General features: G+C 40.8%; 1 protein-coding gene and 1 pseudogene across 11 annotated transcripts in view; both read right to left on the bottom strand.

The window, feature by feature from the left end:
• The window catches only part of EXD3 (exonuclease 3'-5' domain containing 3), a 490105-nt gene that overhangs the window by 112867 nt on the left and 350514 nt on the right, over positions 1 to 26724 (bottom strand). The gene's annotated exons all lie outside the window — the stretch shown is intronic.
• Positions 22289 to 26724, bottom strand: part of LOC130456473 (heterogeneous nuclear ribonucleoprotein D-like) — a 29760-nt pseudogene continuing 25324 nt past the window's right edge.

Here is a 26724-nt window from a genome sequence, read left to right as displayed (position 1 = left end):
GTTCAGGTCCCATCACTTTCTGCCTGGACTATTGCAAAACCCTACAAATTTGTCTCCCTGCCTCAAATCCTATCCCCACTCCAATCCATCAAATTTTCAGCTAACAAAATGATTTTTTAAAAGAAGTGTAGCTATGACCATGCCAGTTTCCTGCTTAATAAATGACAGTGACCCTTGGCAACTACCTTCAGGATCAGAAAGATATCTATACCTATATACTTAGATATAGATACTCTTTTGTTTGGCATTTAAAACTCTTTATAGGACAAAGGAAGGAAAAGCTAAGATGGTAGAATAAAGAAAGGGACTTACCTTATCTCTCCCAAGTTTCCCACCAAACACCTTGAAAAAAATGCCCCAAAATGAATTATGGAGTGGCAGAACTGATGAAAGGACAGTGTGAAACAATTTTCCTGTCTCAGACAACTTAGAAGGTTGTCAGGAAAGGTCTGTCTCACTGGGATGAAAGTGAAATGCAATCCAGTGTAGGTGTCACTCTGACAAGACAGCAACAGGCCTTATGGACAAATGAATTAGACAAGGTGGTGGCTTCTGGAGCTCTCAACACAGAGACTATAAGGGAATCAGACAACTTGTCAGACAGTCCCTTTGCCACCACTAAGTACAGGACTCTGTTGAGCTGCCCATATATGGTTCTAGATTGTAGTACCTGGGTAAGAAGGGGTACTAGAAGGACAAGAAACCCTGGTCACAGTTCCAGGGTAGAAAAGAATGCTTGTAAGTACTCACTAGGCTAAGAGAGCAGAGGCCACACCTCTCCTGAGATAATACCACCTTGGAAGAACTGAAACTTGCAAAGCCCTGGAACAAATTCTGATAACAGCAGGATAAAAAGCTTGAAGTTTGGGACAGTGCCCCCTTACCCCCAGGGAAGACTCTAACTTTAACATAAAATTAAAAGTCAAGAAACAGACTAGGAAAACCAGCAAACCAAAACCCCAAACAAAAAACCCAACATTGTCCCCCTGCCCCAAATCTTGCCATAGAAAGTTACTATGGTGATAGGAAAGCTCAAAACACAAACTTGGAAGAAGAGAACAATGTCAAAATAGCTTTATATACAAAGCCTCAAGGAAAAATGTGAATTAGTTTCAGATCCAAAAGGAATTCCTGAAAGAGCTTGAAAAGAATTTTAAAAACAGAACAAGAAAGGTGGAGGAAAAATTTGGAAAAGAAATGAGAGTGATATAAAAAAAATCATGAAAAAAGAATTAACAGTAAAGGAGGCACCAAAAACGTTGAAGAAAATAATATCTTAAAACAAAATAGGCCAAATGATGAAAGAGGCACAAAAATTAATTCAAAAGAACTCCTTAAGAAGAATTGGCCAAACAGAAAAGGAAGGATCACTGAAGAAAACAATACCTTAAAAATCAGATTTTGGCAAATGGAAGCTAATGACTTAATAAGCTATCAAGAAACAATAAAATCAAATCAAAAGAATGAACAAAACAGAAATATGAAATGTATCAGTGGAAAAACAACTGGAAAAACAGATTCAGAAGAGAGAATTTAATAATTATTGGACTACTTTAAAGCCATGATAAAAAAACAACAACTAGACATCATCTTTCAAGAAATTATCAAAGAAGACAGTTCTATCTTAGAAGCAGAGGTAAAATAGAACTGGAAAGAATCTACTGATCACATCCTAAAGAAGATCCCAAAATGAACACTTCCAGGAATATTAAAATCAAATTCCAGAGCTCTTAGGTTATAAAGAACATATTATGAGAAACTAGAAAGAAATAATTCACAAAAGGCCACAGTCAGGATAACACAAGATCCAGCAGTTTCTACATTAAGAGATCAACAAACTTGTAATATGATATTCTGGATATTAAAGGAGCTAGGATTACAACCAAGAATCACCTACCAGAACAAACTGTGTATAATCCTTCAGAGGAAAAAAATGGATATTTAATAAAATAAAGGTATTTCAAGAATCCTAGTGAAAAGACAGAGCTGAATAGAAAAATCTTTTTTTTTTTCTATTTGACTTTCAAATAGAAAGAGAAGCATAAAAAGGAACGAGAAATCATAAGGGATTAAATAAAATAAAAATTTACATTTCCTCCATAAGAAGATGATGCTTATATTTCCTAAGAAATTTATCATTATTAGGGCAGTCAGAGGGAGCATATATAGATAGGGCAAGGATAAGAGTTGAAAATGATGGGATGATACAAAAATAAAATAAAATTAAAGGGCAAGAATGAGAGATGCATTAGGAGAAGGATAAAATGGGGTAAATTATCCCACATAAAAGAAGCATGACAGAGCTTTTACAGTTGAGGAGAAAATAGGAGTGAGAAATGCTTGAGCCTTACTTTCACTGGAATTGGCTTAAAGAGAGAATAACATTCAATCATTTGGTTATAGAGATCTGTTTTACCCTACAGGGAAGAAAGAAGAGAGAAAGATGAGAGGGATGGATTTTAGAAGGGAGGACATATTGGGGGAGGTGATAGTCAAAAGCAAAAGACTTTTGAGGAGGGACATAATGAAAGGAGAGAGAAAGAGAAGGATAACCAGGGGTAAAAAGTAGAATAGAGGGAGATACACAGTGATCATAACTGTGAATATGAATGGGATGAAGTCACCCATAAAATGGTAGAATATAGCAGAGTGCATTAAAAATCAGAATTCTACAAAAACTGTTGAAAAAATTTAAGGCAGGTTTCTCTGAGAAAGGCCTCATTTTTCAAATATATTAATGGGTCAAATTTATAAGGATACAAGACATTCTCCAAGTGATAAATAGTTGAAAGATATGAACAGAAAGTTTTTGGGCAAAGAATAAAAACTATCTATAGGTAGTTGAAAAAATGCTCTAAATTGCTATTGATTAGAGAACTGCAAATCAAAACAGCTCTGAGCTATATCCCCACACATGTAAGGCTGGCTATATGACAGAAAAGGAAAAGGGGGGATAGGAAGGAGAGAATTTGCAACTCAAAATTTAAAACTTTGTTCATACATGTAATTGAAAAAACATTTAAAAAGAAAAGGAAAAAAAAAGCTCTTTCTAACTTGGTCCTTTCTTATCTTTTCATTCTTACACTTTTATTCCCTTCAGTACATTCCAAAGTCTAGCTATGCTGGAAAGCTAGGTAGTGTAGAGGATAGAGCACTAAGTCTAGAGCCAAGAAGACCTGAGTTGAAAACCAACCTTGGACACTTATGTGTTGTGTGACCTTGGGCAAATCACTTAGCTTCTATTTGCCTCAGTTTCCTCATCTATAAAATAGAGATAATAATAGCACCTACCTTCCAGTGTGGTTGTGAGGTCTAAATGAGATAATAATTGCATAGTGCTTAGCGCAGTGCCTGGCATGTAAAGTGCTAGTTATTTTTATGATCATTATTATTATTATTATCATTATTAATAACACTTCCTATTCTTTATATTTGATATTCCATTTCCATCTTGAGGCCTTTCTGCCAGCTGTCTCTGATTCCTAGAATGCTTTCCTACCTTAATCCTGCCCCCTGGTTTTCCTGACTTCCTTCAACATTCAGCTTCTTTGGGCCACCTTTCCCAGATCTCCTAGGTAGTTACTTATGCTTTGAGATGACCTTCTCTTGTCTTGTATATATATCTAGTTATTTTCATATTTGTTTCTCCCTAAACCTGAAGGGCAAGGACTGTTTTTGCCTTTCTTTTTCTCTGCAGTGCTTGGCACAGTGCCTGGCATACAGCAAGCAAATACACTTGTTGATTTAGAGATATGTGGATTTGAATTGGTTCTTGAAATATAAGGAGGAAATATCTAGAAAGAAAGCAAGAAGAAGGGCATACTGGGTTCAGGAAACACTGGGCATAAAAGTACAGAGGTGGGAGTGTGCACAAGGATCAGGGACTGACAGAGATGGTTCTGTTTCAAGTTGAGAGGAGGCACCTTTGAGAATGATGAAAGAAAGGTGGAATAGGTAGGTTGGTGACAAATTATAGAAAGTCTTTGGATTCAGAGCAAGGGAACATGGAAAGAGTGTGAGAGGAAGATTCATCTGGAAGCATGGGCAGGGTGAGTTAGAAGGGAAGAGGAGACTAGCAAAAAAAAATGGTTAGGAAGCTATGGTGGTAATTCAGGCATGAGGTGATAAAGGTCTGGGTTAGGTTGGATGTCATGAGAATGGAAAAGAATCTGAGGGACTCTGGAGAAATAATCAAGGTACCTGAGAACTGACCTGATATAAAGGGTGAAGGTAGAAGAAGGAACCAAAGATGACTGAGGCTTTATACCTAAATATAGTGAGAATGTTAGGGTCACTGACAAAGATAGGCAATTAGAAAGGTGTCTTTGCCTACCTTGACTACCTACCACAGCAACAGGTTTTATATAATGCTTACTATGTGCCAGGAACTGTGTTTTACAAATATTATTTCATTTGATCCACCTTATAAGGTAGGTGCTATTATTATATTAGATGAGGAAACTGAGGTTGACTGATTAAATTGCCCAGTCACACAATTTGTAAGTTCCAAGTTTGTAAGTTCCAAAGCTGGATTTGAACTCAGATCTTTCTGACTCTTGCACTATGGCTCCTTTTAACTACCCCATCTCTTTTTTTAAAAAATTAATTTATTGCCCCATCTCTTTAAAGGTAAGTCTTTTTCAATCCCTGGTGGAGTTCTCAAGGGGGTTGGGGGCTTTAGGTTTGATTTTTGACTGCTGCATTTACATTTTTTGATAATTACATCAAATCTCTTTAATTCTTTGGGACATGATTTCCTTAATTGTAAAATGAGAGCATTCACTTGGATAGTTATAAGTACATTTTAAATTATCATTAACAATAATGATAATTGTCATTATTTGCAAGGCCCTATGCTTGAAACTCATAATATAGAAAGACAAAATAAGACATAGATCCTCTCCTTTTTCAACCCTAAAAGTCTTTGGATCCATCGCTTCCCAAAATTTTGTTTCTTCCTTAGAAAAGATGAACTCATTTTTACTTTACTGATTAGCTCTTCTCCTAGGGACCTTAGAAGTGAACATGCTCCTCATCATTCCTTCTCTTCTAGATCCCTTACTTCTTCATCCTAGGCTAAAGGAGGAAACTATGACAAATGAATACAGCCCTATTGTAGAAATACCACCACTGTATTTCAAATGTTAGGTTGCAGGCTTTATAAGAAGACATACAGCGGTGAACTAGGGCTGGCCAGATCACTCAACTAAAGCAAACATTTCTGTGAGGCACTGCCAGGAGAACCAGACCCCCTTCCTTCCCTGCTCTCTCCACAACTGGAAGCAACAAACAACCACAATAAAAAGAGAAGCTTTGTGCCAGACTTTTTCCTCCCATGTCTGCGGCCAAGTTGGCTGCAATGCTACTCGACTTAGGTGCATTATGAATGGGCTGTCCTTCCAGATGCAAGGATCCTGGCACCAGGCTGCAAGCGTACTGCACGAATCCAAGAGAAGAAACCAAACTGGAATGCATGAGCCAGGAAAAGCAGAACTGGGATCCTGCTGAAACTAGAAGTGGTTTTTACATGTTATTGAACTATTCAGAACTACAGGGGGTAGGCAGTCCCAAACTGTGAGTCATTGTGGGGATCTGCATCTATGCATCACTCTAATGAAGCGGGGCTTAAACAACTGAGGACTTTGGAGTTGGAAGACGTGTGTTTGAATCCTTACTCTAGTACTTGGTAAGCATGTGGTCATGGTAAGTCTCTGAACCTCAGTGAAGAAGATAGTTTGTGGATTATAAAGTACTACAAAAAAAAAAAAAGGAAACTATTATTATGAATGAGTCTCGAGCAGATCTCTGCCATAGGCTTATTTGGGAAAACAACCACAGCCTTCTGCCTATTCTGCAGCAGACATGTTTCAAAATATTAGGAAAGCATAAACTGAACAAAAATAGCATATTAATGAGGGTTTCGCCTATATTAATATCAAGTCCAATATGTAATAGATAGCATATTACAGGCTACCTTCTGACTTAGCACCTGTCTGTAGTGGGACACCTGCTCTGCCAAGCCCAATTTCACATATTTTTGGTTGGTGAGCTTCAAATGCAATTGGTTATTAGGACCTGTTGGCTACAGATTGAGTGCCTTCAGAAAACAAGATGACATCTGTGGACTGTTAGAGTTGCTAGCCTCTGTTATCAGTCCTCAGTTCACAGGTCAAGTGGGCCTTTCTCCGTGCCCACTTGACTCCCCAGGAGATGGATAGTGGGTCAGATGAAGTTCTGCCTGCTTTTTTGGAAATGACCACACCACTGGGGAGGAACTTCAGGATATGATGGGGAAAGATCTTTTGTGGACAGAGGCCAGTTCTGCTAATTGTGCCAAAGGCTTCACATAGTTGGTACACATGGTTTGAAGATCTTAGATGTTACACAGTCATGGGAAAGAGGGTGCAATGTTTGCCAAGAAGCTTTATGGCTTCCCACATCTTCAGCATGCCTCCACTAAAAAATCCAAGATAATTCAGGAGTTTGCAAACAGGTAACTCAATGACAGATGACCTATGGATATCAAGATGATTATGCAAACATTGCCTATGGACATATAACTATTTACAGAGATGTAATCTCTGTACATCTAACGTAGAACAAGGGCTAAATGCATCTGTGTTCCAATAGCAACTGTGAATCTTAAGTATTTTAAAAGTATAATAGGAATCTATGAGATCTACTTAAAAAAAATAAATGAAAGGGATACCATAAAGGGAGATAAATGGATATCTGCCCCATGGAGATAGGGCCTCAAAGAGACAAAATTCATAGAAATGTAACTTATGGAGCTGAGCCCTGTTCTAGATGCTCAGCTGTTCCCAGGAATGAGTTTATGAACCTCCATTGGCAGGGCCTGATAAGAGTCATGTTGGCTGGCTGCTGGCTTAGTTCAGATGAGGTTGAGGAGGAGGAAGAAAAACAAGACAGTAGAGAAAACACTGCTTAATCCTTGGCTTCATTCTTGGCCTATTTCATGCAGTACTTTTCTCACAAAGCCTACTAGGTCTAAAGTTATGAGGTTCACTTAGTTTACTTAAGGGAACTGACCTAATATTCAGGAAATCTGAGTAGAGATTGACAGAAAATCCTCTTGCTAGGTAAGGACCTAAGAGATCCCTAGATCAGTGATGGTGAACCTTTTAGAGAAGGAGTGCCAGGCCCCACCCCCAACCCCCCAGACCAAGTGTCTGCCCCACACAAGGAGGGAGGAAGTGCTCCCATTGGGCTGCTGGGTGGAGGGGCAAGGCATGTGAAAAATGTCATTAGGTGCAATAGAGAGGGGGAGGGGGAGCAGCTCTGTCCAAGTCCCTCTGCCTTTCTAGTAATGAACTCAGGGGGTGAGGAGCAGCCATGTGCCAACAGAGAGTGCTCTATGTACCACCTGTGGCACCTATGCCATAGGTTTGCCACCACTGATTTTGATCATTCATTTGCTTCTAACAGGTAGGCAGATACTTAATCTTTCCCAGAGACTATACTCTCTGGCTGGCCATTCAGTGCTCTACCATTTTCTCCTTATTTCTATTTTTTTAAGGAAAAAAATCTCTAAACTTTAAAGTTCTTATCTCATTCCTTTTCCTCTGACCTTAGGGAAATCAAAGGATCCAAAATGAATTCACTCTTACATTGTATGATAAGGTGAGGCTTTTAGCTGTTTCTAAAACTCCAGGGAGAAGAGAGATACCTAGGTCATTCCTTCAGCTGGCTAGTTCTGATGACCAAATGCATCAAAGGCAGAGGAGCTGCCTGTTCCTAGCAAGGGAGGACAGAGCAGAACCTGTGTGCCAACAAATAGCTCCTACATGCCAAGTCATATCAGAGTGTCCTGGAGAAGGGTCAGAAGAGAGGCTTCTCCTACCAAGGCCAAGAAGATAATGCCTCATTTGTGGTAGGCAAGCAGAGCTACAGAAAGTCATCTCTGCTGCAATAAGCTACAGTTCTCTCAAATTCTAAGTTCTTTAGGAAAACCAGGTAAGGAACTGCCATAGTGAAGAACTCTGCATTACATTCAAGGTCCCCTAACTGTTTTATGCTCTTTCTCAAGGCAGATAAGAGAACTCAGTTTCATGGCCAGCTCAGGCCTTACTGAGAATTCAGGGATGCAAATAAAGAGGTAAGGGTTCAGGGGCAGCTGAGTAAAGGCCTAGAGATGGGAGGTCCTGGGTTCAAATCTGTCCTCAGACACTTCCTAGCTTGTGTAACCCTGGGCAAGTCACTTAACCCCCATTGCCTAGCCCTTACACTCTTCTGTCTTGGAACCAATACTAAGTATTGATTCCAAGATGGAAGGTAAGGGTTTAAAAAAATAAATAAAGGGATAAGAGCTCAAGCCATGTAAGAAACAAAATGACTGACTTCACATTTCCCTTACAAGAGTTAATTCTGATTCCAGTGGTAGATTTCTGAAAGATAGTTGCCTCTGCTCTGTTGAGGGGGCAAGAAGGTTCCCAGTTATTGTTTTCAGGAAGCTGCAGAATGAATCTGGAACTTGGGAGAGATTAAGGCCGTTTATTCTCTAAGCACTGGGCTTCTTTCATTATCATGTGGTGTCTGGGGAACCAATTTTGTGACTGAGATTCTCAAAGTCTGTTTCCAGCAGGGCAGAGGCCTGGTTGGCAATATTTGAAGAACCCACCCCACCACAAGGCTATCTCGGGGGATTAGAGTGGGCTTCCTCTTGGCCAATTCAACTTCCTGTTTTCTCAGGGAAAAAAAAGAGTAAGTCAAAGTTCTGAAAAGCTCATTAAAACATCTCCCAAGGCGTTAGAGATATCCTAGGGTCTTTAAAACACTTGCTAGTTTTTGTGCAGACAAAGAAATGCAAGCAGATTCTATTTCTGTCAACCTCCAGAGGGTAAAAATGAAACTTAAAAAAAAATCACAAAATTTCAACCCTCAGATGCTAAAAGCATTCCAATTTTCTTTCACTGAAGGAGGAAACAGAAGCCTATTGAGAGGCATAATGACAGACCAAATCATTATCAGAAATCACCTGGAGGAAAACTTTCACTGTCCTAGTTAGCCTATAGATTAGGAAGCATCTGCTAGATCTGTCTTTGAGAAGCCTTGATATGAAGATCCCTAGAGCTCAGATTAGGATTTCACTTGTAATTCCTTTCTTAAATCCTGGATCAAGGAAAAGACAAGGGGAGACACTGCTGTTGTGTGAATACCTAGTGCCCTGTTCTGCCCATACTGAGAATTTAATACAGGTGTACCTTTTTATTTGTTAAGATACCTAAAAAATTATGTGTAAAGTGAACTCTCATAGTATTAATTCTTGTTTATTTTTACGATATTCATTTTAATATCAGAGATAAACTTGTATTTTGAAAATCACAGGTGAGAGATAAAGTCTGATCATACATGTCACGTTTGACAGTGGTGAATTCTGTCAAGTGCTATGCCTGCTGGAAAAGTGAGTTTCCACAAGCAGTCCATTGCAGCTTTTAAATAACAGTTAAAATAACCACTACCAGAAAAGGGTAGATCCTTAACCACAGTAGATTACATATTATGTAATCGATAGACTAAAACTGGAAATATTAGTAATAATAATAATAGGCACAATAGATTTGACCTACCATCTCAAGTAAATCCAGGGTTAGCCTAAGCCCTAGTCTTAGAAAATAAGAATAGAGAGTTCCTTTAAGGTTTACAAAGCATAATCCTCACAACATGCTCAAAGTGGGTAATATAAGTATATCATCATCATCCCCATTTTAGAGATGGGGAAATTGTGATTTTGAGAGGTAAAGTTGTATGTGTGTCAGAATTCAAACCCAGGTCTTTTGACTCAGAAATCAGTATTCTTTTTAACCAAACCATACTGCCTTCTTAAAGAAAATAAGGAGAGAACTAAGGCATAAAATGGGGATAATTCCCTTTTATTAGTTTCTTCACTTTGTTACCAATCTTAGATCCTCCATTTCCAGGACCACAAATGGATCATAGTTTCTTCAGCTCCAGGCTTAGTGACATCACCTCAGGTTGGCCTAGATCAATATACCCTGCCTGGTCCTAGACCTGAGCCCTGAGGAAAAGATTGTCCAGAGATGAGGGCTTCCTGGGTCAGGAATTTCCCGGGGGGCCGGGGGAGGAGGAAGGAGGAGGGAGGGAGGAAAGGAAGGGAGGAGGGAGGCTTTCTGAATAAGGTTTGAGGAAATGGCCCTCAGATGAATGGGCACATGGGAATCATGGCTGGATTCAAGAAAGACACTAAGACATCCCAGGTGAACTTTTTCTGAGTTTGAGGGTCCAGAGGGCAAATTCAAGCTGCCTGTGAGCTCATGAAGTACAAGAGAGAGCAGAGGGAGAGAGGGCTGGACAGAGGGGTGGGACATGCAAAAAATATCCTGGGGCTCTGGGAAGAGGGGGAACTAGAGCAGCTCCCAGTGCCAGCACTGCACTAGTGCTACAACTTCCCCATCACTGCTCCAGGAGATCCCCAGTGAGGAATTTACCATCTCTTCTTACCTGAGGGGTTCTGTTCCTCTTGGAAGGACCTTTAAACAGGGGCCAAATAGCCCCCTTCTCCCCAGCCATTTTCCAGGGGGGCAGTTCATCCACTTGTTTCTAGGGTGGTCAGCAAAACTGCCCAACAGCATTACCTAGCCACAGACCACTAACAGGGAGAAAAGAGAGAGACCTAATACATACACATGGTCAGTCCTACTGCAACTTGTGATGCACTCCTAGGCTCTGTTGTTGATTCATGGACAATCTGCCAAGAGGCCTGGGGATTCAGAAACTTCTCATCAAAGATAATTCAAGAGGCAGCTAGATAGTACAGTGGATAGAATGTCAGGCCTGGATCGGGTTCAAATCTGACCTCAGACATGTTCCAGCTGTGTGACCCTGGGCAAGTCACAACCCCACCTGTCTAGCCCTTACAGCTCTTCTGTCTTAGATTTGATAGTAAGCCAGAAGGTAAAGGTTTAAAAGAAAAAAAAAGATAATTCTGCTACTAGAGACTGTTGAAGGTGATTGTGAGTGGGTGGGTGGGGGTCTGGGTGAATAATCTGAAGAGAATCAGCTGATCATCTGGTTTGCTTAGGGAAGGATGGGAGGTTATCTAGGGCAAAACGGCCTTAAATGGGGAACATATCATGCCACTATGAAACTTCATCATTTTTAGCCTCCTCCAGAGTCTGAAAGAGCAAGGCTGGAGCCTGGGGAAAGCACTCTCTTCCCTGGGGAAATCCCAGAATTCCTCTTAGGCTGCTTGGAGACATCATTATCCAAAGCCCTACTGTAGTTGTTATAAGCTACAGTGTAGAGAAGACATTTCCTCCACAGATCTCTTGAGATCACTGAACAACAGAATGATTTGTTTCATGTTTCCCCCTCCTTTAAAAGAAACTTTTTCCTGACTCTGTTTTGTACAGAGTGTTCTGCTAGGCAATGCACAGAGTAAGCAGTACAGGTATGTTCCTTACTCTCAGGGAACAAAAAAAAAAAGGAAAATAAAAAAATGCAGGCACAGAGATAAACTGATATTGGAATGAACACCAACAACTGATAAACTAAATGCAGTTTTCCCCTAGGACATCAATCAGCTTGTAATTCTGATAAAGGGAATTGAAGACGAAGCAGGTTATTTCCTTTTTCAAGAAGAAAACCATTCTGGATTTTGGGTAACCAGCTCAGGCTTTCCCCCTCCTGCCTGTGACCCTGACAGACTGGCAAATGTTCAAACAATTGCCCTGCCTCTCTAAGCCTTCCTCCCTCTCACAGGTGAGTGAAGGTGACAGAAAACCTCTGGCTACAGGAGATGGTGAGCAATAGTTGTAAACTGTGTGATTCATTTGTGAAGTGTCTACTATGTGCAGAACATTCCATTAGGCCCTTTAGAAGATTTTGGGAAAAAAGACAGACTCCTTGATCAGAAAGCGCTCTCTCTCTCTCTCTCTCTCTCTCTCTCTCTCTCTCTCTCTCTCTCTCTCTCTCTCTCTGCCCCTTACTTTCCTCTTGGAATCAAGATTGTGATTTGGTTACAAGGCAGGAGTGGTAAGGGATAAGCAATAGGGGTTAAGTGACTTGTCCAGGGTCACATAGTTAGGAAGTGTCTGAGGCCAGATTTGAAACCTGCTGCTCAATCCATTGAACCGTCTAGCTGCCCCCTACATGAGACTTTTTAATAGAATCTTTTGGAACACATATCCCCTCTGACCAACATCATTCAGTCCATTTGAACCAAAACTGACTTACTGAACAAACTGGGAGAAATACCAAGGTCTTCATCTTTCTAGGCCATAGAATTCAGAAGATGAGACCAGAAATCGGTACTTCTGCTGGTCTTTCAAAAACAGAGAGCTCTGGGTGAGAAAAAGAGGAAGAGAGTAGGGGGGATAATTTTGTGAGAGAGAGTGAGGGGGATGCTCAGAGAAGCAGGAGCAATTTTTTGGACATTTGGCAATCTGTCAGGATCCCAGGCAGGAGCAGGGAAAGCCTGAGCTGGTTACCCAAAATTCATACTGTGATTCTTCCTGAAAAGGAAAATACCTGTGTGATGATAGAAACCACTCCCTAAGTTTGTCCTACCCTGCAACCCATTTTTGCGTGTGTACATTGTGGGACATAGGGGCATGGAGGATAAAAGGTGTGGGGGGAACTTTCTCTCTCTGGCTTTGCCAGCTAAGCAGCTTGGTGGGCTTCGGATTTTGGCTTGGGGTATTTTTTTCTAGATAGGTGAGATTTTCTGTCCCCTTTCTACATTCCCCCTTTTCCCCTATATCTCCAATTTTAATTAAAATTACATTGTTGCGAGCTACTGACAGACTCCTGACTTGAGAGTTGATTTTTTAATGGTGACCATAATATTTTGTTAACATTACATTTAATAATTTTACTGTCATTTATTACACCTGCTTTGTCTTCAGTTCCCTGTGTCAGAATTACAAGCTGTTCAACGTCCTTGTGGAAAACTGCATTTAGTTTATCAGTTGTTAGTGTCCATTCAAATAGTTTATTTATGTGCCACCATTTTGTTTGCATTTTCACTTTTTTTTTGTTGTTCCCTGAGAGTAAGGCTGAAGGGGATCCAAGTATCAGGAAATAGTAAGCCAACATGAATGTCATAACATGGACATCAGTGCTAATGATGACACCACTGAAGGTTTAGTTTGTATTCTAGTGTCTTTACCTTTCCTGGTTTCAGACAACTCAATAGCTCTCTTCCAGAGATATGTATATGGAGAATAGACAGTGCTATAACACTGTCTATTCAATTTTATTATGATGAACCACTTATAATCTTCTATAATCAAATCCTCTTTGCTTAGTCTGAATCTGGCAAGGTTCCTCTCTAGAAGTATAGCTCCTTCTTGCCAGAAACAGATGCTATTGGACTATCTAATAATGTCTCAGTGCTAAACATCTACAGTGGGACTTTAGCCTTCTTATTCATGCTCTAAAATAGCTGCAAAAAAGAGTAAGGAAGTAATAAGTGAAGTTTATAGATTGGGTCATGGGGGTGAAGTAAGAGAGCAATAACAGTGATAGATGGGGGGCATCTGGTGCCATAGTAGATTGAGAGTCAGGCCCAGAGACAGAAGATCCTGGGTTCAAATCTGGCCTCAGACACTTTCCAGCTGTGTGACCCTGGGCAAGTCAGTTAACCCCCATTGTCTAGCTCTTACCACTCTTCTGCCTTGGAACCAATATATAGTATTGATTCTCAGATGAAGGTAAGAGTTTTAAAAAAACAAAACAGTGACAGATGGTTGTGAGTAGAAATAACATTGGGGATTCACATTAGAACACTACTAAAGAAACCCAACTCCATCTCTGTGCTCCACAGGAAGAAGAGTGCTTTTTTGGATACTCTTGGCAAAATTCCTTACAATGAGCCAGACCTAATGAGCAATGATGGTGTTCCATTGGGTCTTGTCATCTAACATCTGATTTCCAGGCAGGTGAGTTACCTCTGTTTTGTAGAGAACAAGTCACAGTGGGACTCTTCCACTGTGGCCTAGTTTCTGCTAAGTAAGTGTTGAAAGTCAGGACTCTCCAAAGAGGAACAGAAACCCAGACCTTGAGAAAGAAGAGGTCACATTCAGTGAGAATCAGAAATGAGACAGGTCCTCATTGTGGCATGATTTGGAGAATCCAAGATTAGAAGTTAGAAGTGAACCATCTGCTGCTCCTTTACTCCAGGAGAGACCTGCCCACAGATGAGAGATCAGCACCTCTCACAATCAGAAGCTGTGAAAGCAGATTGGAACCGCTGGCACAGCAGCAAAGGGTGTTACTCTGTCCAAGGTCTTGGCATGCACAGGGGTGCTGTTGGTTATCAGATGAGGATTGAAACAATTCTTGGCATTGAGTAACCCAGATCAGCACAGGCTGTTTATTTAGAAGCACTGTCAACGTTTTACTGTCATGGAGGGACACTTTTTCCTCCCTGTGTAAAAATGGAGATTTGCACCCCAGACTTCAATCCCCAGAAGTCCTCGGTACTTCCCAGAATTCCCTAAAATCGCACCTGAGTCCTCACTTGAGTTCGAGAATAGAATTTGTACTTAAAAGGCTCTCTGCCTCCCAAGACTCTCTTCTTCTGCTTCTAAGCACACCCGTCTCTCTACTGGGCAGGCAAGATGTAAGTGGCTGTGAATGGGCTATGTGCCCTAGGTGCATGCTTTCTTATTTTTTATATCTTTATCCTTGATTTCTAATAATCTTTAATAAACTTCTAAAAATATAATACTTTTTATTACAAGAGACTAATTTAACTGTTATACCTGGATGCTGTATGCTAACTGAACACAAAATCCTAGGGAGAAAAAAACCCTTTCCTTATGGGGTAGGATGAGGTCCCTCCCTAAGGCACTCTGGTTTATTTCCCCAAAGTGGCTCCAGAATGCTCAGGCAGTGCCCGTTGGTCCCTAGGGAGGAAAAAAAGGCACACCTTCCCATTGGAGAGGTAGGGGCCTACAGATTCTCTACCTCATTCTGTCCCATGCATGGGCTCTCCTCAGTTGAGTGCTTTTGAAGAGGATGACAATGATAATGATTGCTCTATATGATATTTATACAGCCCTTTGGGGTCTGAAAAGTTCTTTTCATGCATGATTTCATTTAGCTTCAAACAACTCTGTAAAGTAGGTACTTTTGGTATTATTATCCCCATTTTATAGATAAAGAAACTGAGTTTAAGTGACCTGTCCATAGTCACACAACTAGGGCCAGGGGAAAGATCTCAAACCCGTAATCTTCCTGACTCCAAGTTCAAGACAATATCTACTATTGTACAATGCTGCTTATAGCTTTGGATCTATCTTCAAAATTAAGAACAAGCTTCTGCTATTATTTTATCCATTTGCAATTCTTTTCATTTCATTCTTTTATTTTTATTCTCTGGGTCTGCTGGAACAGGGAGCCAAGGGCAAGGCTTGACTCCCAGGAATAGGCATGCTTCTGGCTTCTTTCCCCCAGCCAAATGGCAGAGGGCTGTCTAAGAAGCAACCCCCACCCCAATCCCTCCACAGTGGCTGTGGGACCCGTGACATTGTGAGTGAACTCTGACCTTGGTCCTAAGGGCACAGGGGGACGAGGGTCTCTGAATGGTGAAGGGATAAAAGCATTACTCAACCTTGACTGTGCTACAGCTGTTACTCACATTAGCACTCAGCCCGAGTAACATCGGCCATGGGAAAGTGCCACTGACCGTTTCACTGTGAGGCCTTTCACATCTCCCTTTAGCATAGAGTTCACTAAGTCTCCTGTCCCCTGCTACCCCCCCCCCCCCAAAGGGCCATGTTTCTGCCCCTACAGAGTGCCACACCACATAAACACTGGTGCTCTTTTCTTCTGCCTAGAGCTTCTCTCATTTTGCTTTTTTCTTCTTGGAAACCAAGGAATTTGGATCCTCAGGCAAAAGTCTGATAGTTTCTTGGACTGTGCCACAAAAGGCCTCCACTATGAAATTTTACTTTTTCTTCTTCTTTTTTTTAAAAAAGTAACCCTTGCCTTTGGTCTTAGAATTGATACTAAGAAGCAGTTCTAAGGTGAGGAGTGGTAAAGGCTAGACAATGGGGATTAAGTGACTTGCCCAGGGTCACACAGCTAGGAAGCATCTAAGGTCACATTTGAACCCAAGACTTCCCGTATGAAGGTCTGGTTCTCTACCCACTATGCCATCTAGCTGCCCTATTAATAAATTCTAAATCTTTACATATATGGGGCACTGTTCTAGGTGAGACCTCCAATCTGCTCAAAGAAAATAGAGGCAGTCTCACCTGGTTAAGAGCATCTCTCAGCCCAGGACAGACTGTATTCAAAGATGATGGGTCCAACTGGACATATGTGATAAAATGCAGAGTCCCAAGGAAGATACAATAGAAAAAAGCTTGTGCTTTTTTTTTTTTCTAATTGTGCTCTCCACTACTTTACCAAGATTAAGACTAAATAAGGATGTTTGAGGATTGGAGGTAGGGAAGAGATCTAAAGCTCCTTCAAGTATGCTGCTGATTACTTTCCATCTTGGAGAATCCTTTGCTTTATAAGGGAATGGGACTGGATTTTCTTTAAGAAGCCAAAAGATACTTGAATAGAGTAGAGCCTCTTTGGTGACTCCATCTCTGGCTTGGGACAATAACCAAACATTCCTAACAAATGGAAATGGAAGTGTCCTGGGATCCTATCAAACCTCCACATACTTGCTGACCTTCTCTTCCTGTTTCCTCATCCTTCCTCTTCCCACTTTGCCCCCTCATGTGTACTTAAGCCATGTTCAGTGCTGCAGGACTAACAGTAGAGAGATTCCTATGTTTGATGTGGGGGGAGTTATGGATGCTTTGACCTCAACCAGCACAATGTAATATTGGTTGGGGCTTCTACCAACGACAATTCTGCCCACAACTTTGGTTGCCCATAGGGAGAAAAGATAGCAACTATTTAAGAGTAGGGACCCTACCACCTTGGAGTTGCAAGATATGATCAGGCCCAGAGAGGTCCCTCAATAAACTGGGTGTATCTCTTACTTTCCCCTTTACTGGGTTCTACTAGAAAGAACATGGCTTAAGTACACATGAGGGGGCAAAGTGGGAAGAGGAAGGATGAGGAAACAGGAAGAGAAGGTCAGCAAGTATGTGGAGGTTTGATAGGATCCCAGGACACTTCCATTTACATTTGTTAGGAATGCTTGGCTATTGTCCCAAGCCAGAGATGGAATCACCAAAGAGGCTCTACTCTATTCAAGTATCTTTTGGCTTCATAAAGAAAATCCAGTCCCATTCCCTCATTTCACATAGGAGGAAACTGAGGCTCAGAGATCACACAAATAGTCAACAGGACATAGCAGAACCTGACCTTCAGCTGGAAGTCATCTTTTCCCCACTATATTCTGCTGGTCCATCTGAGAGCACTAAAACAGTTGCTGTTCATAAATGAAGTTAGGCCTGGGGCCAAGCATACTGATGGTCAAGCAGAGGGGTGCCTACAAGTTCTGAATCCTGGCTCTGCTAACACCTTGTTCTGGGATCCAAAGAATGGTCTGGCCTTCTGGGATTCCAGTTCTCTTTCTACAAAATGTGGCCGATACCTGAGGCAGTGGATCTATGACATTGTGGGTTTCAGGGTGGGAATTTCAGATCTGAGGGGGTTAAGGTCCCCAGGACATCATCTCTGGAGAGATAAGAAGATGTAGTTAATGGAAAGAAGATATTTGGAGTGGAATGAACTGGATTGAATTGAACTGAAGATCTCCTCTCTCATGCCATTGGAGTATAGCCACTTCTTTCTTTCCTTCCCTCACTACAATAATTCCTCTGCCTCAGAGGTGAAAGCTCAAAGAGTCACAACCCTGGAAGTACTTAGAAGTCCTTTTAGGAAGGCCTTGTATAAACAAAAAGTCTTATGAGTATTGGTTATATTTAATGCTCTAAGATCTTTCACACTTGATTTTTCTATGCCAGAATGAATCTACCTTGGAACTGGCTGTTTTCTGCTCAGATGCCTCCTATCCATAATGGCTGGAAAGAGATTGGTGCCCTAATTAGGATCTCTCTTGGTGACTGTAAGGAGACAGAACCATTGTCTTTATTTCTTTCCACTGAACTTCACTATCTCATTCTGAGAGCCGTGTCAGAAGCAGGTGGCACCCAGGGTGTAAGCTGTTGTGTATGAATTAGGGGAACACATGAGAAAAGTGGACTTTCCTTCACTGGTCTCTGTATCACTGTTTGCCTGTTGTACAAAAATGGATGATAACACCTTCAAGGTCAAATTTCATCCAACAGCTTCAGCTGGGCTCTTAATGAAACCACATTCTGATCTAATAACCTCTCACCACCTGTGACAAAGTGTCTGATTTCTCGGCAGGGAGATTCAGCTCAAAGTCTCCTGAGTGGCAGCCAAAGAAACTCCTGGTCAAGCTCCCAGATGGCACAGTGGAAAGAGGACTTTGTACAATGAAAAAGAGCAATGGAGTTAGGAGGCCAAGTTCTAAGCCAGGTTTTTCAATTAACCTGCAATGTAAATTCAGGTGAGTCCATGACCCTGGGCCTTGGTTTCATCATCTAGAAACTGAATAGATTCTTAGTGCTTTAAAGTTCTGAATCTGTAATTGCCTATCCATGAAGCTGGTTCAAAAAATAAAGCCTTAGGTCTATGAGGGTGGGTCAAAGAACCAAGCTTTGGATTGGATGTTCATGAAGATAAGGCCCTACCAAAGCCAGACTCATTTGTTGTCCTATGGCCAATTCTAGATAGACATAGCCTAATGAAGCTACATGTTTGCTCTAGATGCTAAGATTAAATTTAGTTTGAAAATTCACATGAAAGGAAAAGACTATATAGGGTCTATATTTATTTCATTTAAGGAAAGGCATTTATGAAGATCCCAAAGGCTCCCAAGTCCCAGAACCTTTCTTCTCTTGTTTTTTCCTCCCCAGTCACTTCCCCTAGGGGAAGGGGTTCTCAAGAAATGGGGGAGGTAAATGCTTCTCAGAATGAGCTATTCCTGGATGTGTCCTTGGGGCATTCCTAGATTACTCAATATGCAGGCACCCTTAAAAAGGGTTACCTGGGCATACCCAGATCTCCTAAAATGGAGGCAATATTTTTCTCCTCTCATGAGAAAGGTATAGCCTCCTTTGATCAGATGCTTCACTAGAACAGGTTTCATTTTTCAAACTAGAGATAGAGCCCATAACTTTTTCCTGTTTGCTCTTTCCTGTACCAGGGAGAGGGGAAGGACTTCCTCTTCCTGCTCCCTTTCTTTTATCTCATCTGTGAGAGAGGGGCCTGGGGTTGGTTATTAATGTTCTTTTCCATTTGTCTTCAGTTTTAGGTGAAAGCATTGAGCCAAAGCAATTGTGGAGTCAGGATTCCAGGCAGGATTTTTAAGTCAGCTAGTTGGCAGAGAAGCCAGAGTGCCAGGGACTCAAGCCTTAAATCAGGGGGGGGCTTGGATTGGGAACTAGGATTGTACTTTAGAGAAACTGAGTGAAGCTCTGGACCTAATCACCTTTTCCCTCCCCAGAAATTGAGGTGGTAAAAGGGGTGAGAGGGATAGTATGCCTCCTACTTGTTGGGAGAATAACATTGGTGATTATACCTTGTGAAATAAATATTTGTTTGTAAAAGCTAATCTGATTGTGAGTGGCTAAATGGATCTGGGATGCAGGGGACCACCCTCTACAATTGTGGGAACACTACTGGTGGGGACTGGAGCCATTGGCAAAGAGCCTAGATACCCCCTAACACCCTTAAGGATTCTGGAAAACCCTGGGAAAGGGGTAAAATGTAACACACCTGGTGGCCTCCATCTTCAGAGATCTGGGCATGCCTAGACAAGCCCTCTTAGAAGTGCCTCCATGTTAGTAGATGTAGGCATGCTCTAAGGGCCCTATTACATGGGTTCCATTCTCCCTAACTTTTGTCTCCTTTTAAATCTCCTCCCCTTGAGAAAAAAAAAAGATCAAAGGCACTGGGACTGATGCCTTCTGAACTCGATGCCATGGGAAAGTTGGGCCACAGACACCAGACAAATGAGGGGGAGCAATCCCTTTCCCTGGGAAATCCTTCTCCCAGTCCCTGACCTCATCCCTTTTAAAGGCACATGTTACCACAGAAGCATCACACCAACTGTATTCCAAATTTGGCAGGAATTGTTGAATAAAAACAGAAAATTTGACTTAGAGAAGTGGGACATTTCTGGGTAGGGGATTTCCCCACTGAAAGCCATGCAATCTGAGAACTAGAGGTGGCCTTAGATCAAAGTTTTAGCAGTATATCAATTAGGGATCAGCTTGAAAGGATCCAAAGTTCAGAGGACTTTGGATGTGGGGCCAGGAAAGAGTCCCCAAGACCAAAGTCTAGGAAAGAACTCCCTGTTACTAAAATAGGCAGTGGTGGTAGAAATGATCAGTGGCAAAGGAGGGAAGCTCCTTGGTGAAAGGGGCACTTGGGTGGTCTTGTCACAGCTCTAAAAGTTCTTCACGTAGTGATACTCAGGCTTTCTGATAAGCCAATCTGCTGGAATTTGTTCTACTTTCATGAAATTATAGGTCTATGATGAAGTACACTACCCATCTCTTAAAAGAGTTGATGAACTAAATATGTAGGATAAGGCACACTTTTGGACACTGGCAACATGGGAATTTATTTTGCATGGCTAAGGATATACAAGGTTATAGTTTCCCTTTTTTTTGGATCAGTTTAGAGAGGGGGAAAGGTTAGAGAGAGGTATCAAGGAACAAAAATAAATGCTTGATAAATAAAAAGAAAATTGAAAACAAAACAAAATTCCAACATTGGTATAGTGGTAGCACAATCCCTGCATCACACAAATTAAGTACTTAATATTTTGTTTATGCCACAGAGAGGGTAAAAAGAATCTCTTGCTTAGTTTAGGTTTCACTATTAAAGCCTTGCATCTTCCCATGTGCACATTTCCTAACTTATTGATACTTGGGCCCTGAAAGTGTATGTGTATGGGAGTTAAAAACCTGAATTAAAAATGTCTTCCCTTACATGGTTTTCTTTTCATCATAGGAGTTCATAGTCTAGCTCTCTTGTAGATAATTTACAATAGGGAGGAACAATTTTTCACTTTTGTCCTGTAAAAACATTATGAAAGATTGTCCTGAACAGTTTTACTGAGTTTGTCCATTATAAAACTTCCCATCTTTAAACAAAGGCTTCCACTTCCCTAGCCCAGCTGCTTTGGTTCCTGGATGTGGAGGAAGTTGTCACTTAGTGTTTTGGGAGAACACCATTATTTCCAAGGTAACAAGTTATATGCCATAGCAAGCAGATATGTTCAGAGCTATAATAGTGATGAAGCAAAAAGTAAGGTCTGTGGGAAGAAGAGTTAGAATATGCAACTCCTTGAATGTGAAAAAGGCTTTAGTAAGCACTCAAACATTTATTAAGCACCTATGTGCTGTCACTGTGCTAGGCACTGAGGATACAAGAAGAGGCAAAAGACAATCCTCACCCTCAAGTAGCTCACAATCTAAGGGAGGAGATAAATATTCAAACAAATATGTGTAAACAAGCTATACACAGGATAAATAGGAAATAATTAAAAGTGAAGGCACTGGAATAGTGAGAGGCTGGGAAATGCTTTCTGAGACTTGCATCACTTTAGTGGCTGAATGGAGGATGGAATAAAGTAAGGAGTGATTTTGGGTAGGCAAATTCATCAGCAGGCGATTACAATAGTCCAGGTGTAATGGGATGTGATATCATATAGGCTTACACCAGGATGGTGGCAGTGTTGGAAGAGAGAAGGGACTATATTTGAGAGATATCCTATAGCCAGTTGGAGATGTGAGATTGGAAGTCAGCAGAGAATTTGGGTCAGGATAGGTGAATCTGAAAATCATGAGCATAGAGATGGTAATTAAATACATGGGAGCTGATGAGATCACCAAGTGAAGGTGTATAGAGGGAGAAGAGAAAAGGGTCTAGGACAGAACCCTGTTAGGATACCTATGATTACAAGATATGAAAACTGAGAAGTGTAGGAAGATAGGCAGGAAGAGAACCAGGAAGGAGTGGTATCCCAAAAATCATAGAAAGAAGAGAGTGATCACTAGTGTAAAAAGCTGCAGAGAGATCAAGGAGGATTGAGAAAAGGCCATTGGATTTGGCAACAAACAGCTCACTGGTAACTTAAGAGTGGTTTCAGTTGAATGATGAGGTCAGAAACCAGACCAAAGAGAGTGAAAGGAGAGAAAATAGAGACACTTATTGTTTGATTCAAATTTTCAAGATTAGTCACAAAGGAGAGAAGAGATATGGGATGATAGTGGGTATAGAAAGAGTAAGTGACAGTCCACCCCCCCCATTTATTTATTTATTTTTTAAATTTGGTCAATTTCAAACATTATTCCTTGGTTACAAAAATCATTTTCTATTCCTCCCTCTCCTCCCATAGCTGACGTGCAATTCCACTGGGTATTGCATGTGAGTGACAGTTTTTTTTTAGGATGAAGGAGACATGAACATGTTTGTAGGCAGTAAGGAAGGAGCTGGTAGACAAGGAGAGGATGAAAATGACAGAGTGAGGGATGACAGAGAGGGCAATATGTTGGAGAAAATGGGATCACTTGTGCTTGTAGAGGGGTTAGCTGTGGTAAGCAGTACAGCCATCACTTTATGAGACAGAAGCAAAGGCAGAAAAACAAGTATTAGGTATACCTACTTCCTGGGTATCACATAAGGTCAGGTAAAATGAGATGATGCTTCACGGAGACAGGATGGGGCATAGATAGGAGGAAAGGACATTCTAGATAGAACAACAGCATGCAGAGGCTTTCTAAATGGAACGAATACTATCCATGCAAAATTGGTCTTGCTGAAGGGTAGTACAGAGTCTGGAAATACCCAGGTACATGGAGAGCAGATGATGAAGGTCTCTGATCAGAAGAAGTTGGCCAGATTTGCTAGAATGTGAATTAAGGGGCAGGAAAATGACCCTGGGAAAATATTTGCTTTCTTCCCTAGTGTCCTACTAGGAAAGGCCCCAGGGCTCCATGGCTTTATGAAGAACAGGAAGGCCTGACTAGTCCTCTTGCTCAATAAGGAGAGTATATGTATTCTTGGCATCTAGTGGGCAAAGGAGGCTCAATTTCAGGCCAAACTGATCTTTCATGGATCCATATAATTTGCTCTATCATCATGGGCCTCCAATAACTTACTCTTTCTTCCTGGCTTTAAGTAAGCATCAAAGTTCTCTCCAATTCCAAATCCCACAACATCTACATGCAATCCACAGTTCAGTTTGTGAATTGGCGGGCCTCTTGTTTTGCTCCTCTAATTTCTCTATTCTGGTGACAAGCAGTAAAACAACACAGTGAGATAGAAACAGATATGGGGAAGTGACGACATCTTTTATTTCTGCCTCTCATTTTATTCTCCTAAGCCTCTATATCTCTAGCCTAATTTTGTCTTTGGCTGTTGTTCCCTTACAACATCATTGCTTGCAAGGGTGATCTTTACTTGGAGACTTTCAATGCAAAAAAGTCCTTGTTTCATCTATGACAATAATGAATGCATGATCTCAGATAACCTTTCAAATACTGACTTTCAAGTACAAACCTTGGTCATGGGAACTTGAAGCAGAGAACTGTCAGCTCCTCTGCAGAGAAGAAGGAAAGGCAAAGTTTGGAAGTAGCATGGGAGTGGAGTGGAAGTGTTATTTTCCCTAGATGAAATGAAGAAGCAAATTAGGGATTCTGCTGTTGCATATTACACTTAAGAGTTCAGTCCAGTAGAGTCCCAGTTTTTGAAATTTAGCAGTATAATCACAAAATTAAATCTCAGTTTCCTTTTCTCTAAAATGGGCACAACTCTTCCTACCTGATAGGGTTGTGAGGAAAATACTTTGTAAATGTGAAAGTGTTATATTGTGGTTTAATCATATCTCAGTTGTGTCCAACTCTTTAATACCCCTTTTGAGATTTTCTTGGCCAAGATACTGGAGTGCTTTGCTATTTCCTTCTTCAGCTCTTTTTACATATGAGGGAACTGAGGCAAACAGGATTAAGTGACTTTCTCAGGATCACACATCTAGGAAGTATCTGAGGCCAGATTTGAATGAACATCTTCCTGATTCCAAGCTTGGCACTCTATCCATTGTGCCACCTAGCTGACCCTAAAGTGCGGTATACTTATGAGTTATTATTATTGTGGTTCTCTGGTGGTGTGAAAATAGGACAGGGTAAGGGAATCAAGACTGGGTTTATAACCTAAGTGGCTAAGAGACCAAAGGCAAGTCTCATAGCTTCTCTGTACCACAATATCCACCTGAAAATTGATGACAGTGTACCTACCTCACAAGGTGATTGTGAGGAAAGCACTTTGTAAGCTTGAAAGTCCTATGTCAATGCTATCATCTTATTTTTATCCTGTCTTCACAACAAAGGAAGTAGTGTTATACATCTCCCACTCTTCATATGTGGTCTCAACCAATCGCCTTTCCTTCTCAGGGTACATAAGACCCTCTCTCCTCAGCTTTGGCTCTCCCAAAGAGATAAAAGGGCATTCCAAAATGTCCTTACATAGAAAACCTAGATCTCAAATACATCACTCAGGAAAAAGATGACTTTCTCCTGAAATAGCTCCTTCCACAGTGGACTCCTGGTCATTAGGAAAAGCAAATCTTTCAGAATACTTGAGAGGAAGGCAGGGTTCATAGTGAATAAAATATTAGCCCAGGAATACAACCCCATTAGTTTTTCTCCCTGGGAAAAGAGGGTACCTAGAAATCTCAAAACTCTTCTCAAAAGAAGGAACTACTGAAAAAGCAAATGCTGACAGCTTACCCAAGATTATCTCTTTCTTTTGATGGCAAGGTCAACAAAAAGGACAAGCTACCAGCTTAGTGGGACCTAGGTAGGGGCAGAGGTTCTTGAATCTATTTCCCAGAATATACTGTGCAAGGAGATAATTTAAGGGGCCTGAGACCTTCTCTAATGACTACTTTGGAACATATTTGCTAGAGAGTCATATGTGCTCAAAAGCCATCTCAGAAATCATTTCCTATTTCTAATATCACTGAGAAAATGCTTAGCAAAATTGTTACCACTTGAGGGGATGGGACTCATTCATTTACATTTTAGGAGGCTGTACTCTTCTGGATAGGTAGGGAGATTAGTAATGTCTGAAATATTTTGGAATAGTTAGAAAGAGAGAACAGGCAAGGAAAATGCTACCCAAGGTATTTCCTTAATGTCCAACATAAAGGGCTAAGCTAGGTTAGGTTCAGTTTTTTTGTATCCCCCTAAGAGGCATTTAAAAAACTATATGGCCTCTGTGTCTTCTTTCACAACATGAAAGTCATGGACATATGTATTGAATTATAGCACATGTTCAACCTATATCCTCTTACCAGTCTTCCTGGGGAGTGGGATCACAAAATGTCAGAAAATGATTATTGCATTGTTGGGTAATCTTGAAAAAAAATAAAAAAAGGAAAAAAAATGAACTATCTATGACTTCAGTGTACTGAGGCTTAATTAATTGCTATTGCTTCCTCTCTCTACTAACACACATACTTTGGCTCAAGAAGTGATTATTTTACATTGCAACTTGGAGGAAAGGTAGGATAACTGTTGTATGCTCACCCTCTGGTCTTTTTCATGCTCCAGTTCTGGAAACTGTTTCTTACTTTGGCCATAATTCTCATCTGATTTCCTTGTTTGGTGACTAGCAAATTTCAACATTGAGATCTTGTTGCTTTTCTGTTTTTGCATTTTGGAATATTGTGGATTTCCTTATTTTGGTTAAACTGAGTAAGGTTGGTAGGGAAATTTCCACATATCAGGTACATAATAAATGTTTGTGGCATTGAATCAATTTGTTGTATGAATTCATTCCCCTGGTAGACTGTGAGCTTCTTGAGATAAGGAATAATTTCCTTCTTTTGTTTCTGTATCCCTGGTATTCAATAAAGTATCTTTTTTTTTCCTTTAAAAAATCCCTACCTTATGCCTTCGAATCAATGCAAGAATCATTTCCAAGGAAGAAGAATGGTAAGGACTAAGGCAACTGGGGTTGAGTCATATAGCTAGGAAGTATCTAAGGTGGGTGCTTGAAGAATTTTTGTCAAACTGAATTAATTTTCACCCCTTGATCTAGTGGGATGATCAGCTAACCTCTTTGTTTTTTGTCATGTAGTGAGGGTAACGGATAACAAATAAATAGTCCAAGTGGTGCAATGGTATCTAAGATATAGAGGAAGGTCTATAGTGCATTGGGAAGACCCTTCTCGGAGTCTTGAAAAAGCTTAGAAGAATCTGTCAGCTAATGAATGAGCAGTTTTTAAGCACCTAGTATACACCAGCCATTGTGCTAGGTACTGGAGATATACATTTAATAAATGAATAGTATCTGCTCACAAGAAACTTACATTCTAGGCATAAGACAACAAGTACATACATAAACATACCCAAAATAAAGAAAATAAATACTAATAAATACAAAACAGCCAATAAATACAAGATCATGTGGAAGGGAGAGAACCAGGGATTGGAGGAAATCAGTAAATGGTTCCTACATAAGGTGGTGCTTGAACTGGACCTTGAAGGACGAGAAAGATTCTATGAATTGGGGATGAGGAGGTAATGCATTCTAGGCATGAAGGATGGACAGTGCAAAGGCCCAGGAGTAGAAAGAGGATTTTCCTGTGTGAGGAACAGAGAGAAGGCTGGTTTGGTCAGATCACAGAGTGTAGGAGGAAGCATAATGTCCAGTGATACTGGAAAGACA

Source organism: Monodelphis domestica, chromosome 1 (genome assembly GCF_027887165.1).
Source record: "Monodelphis domestica isolate mMonDom1 chromosome 1, mMonDom1.pri, whole genome shotgun sequence".
Lineage (NCBI taxonomy): Eukaryota > Metazoa > Chordata > Mammalia > Didelphimorphia > Didelphidae > Monodelphis > Monodelphis domestica.
This window is presented reverse-complemented; position numbering and strand designations above follow the sequence as displayed.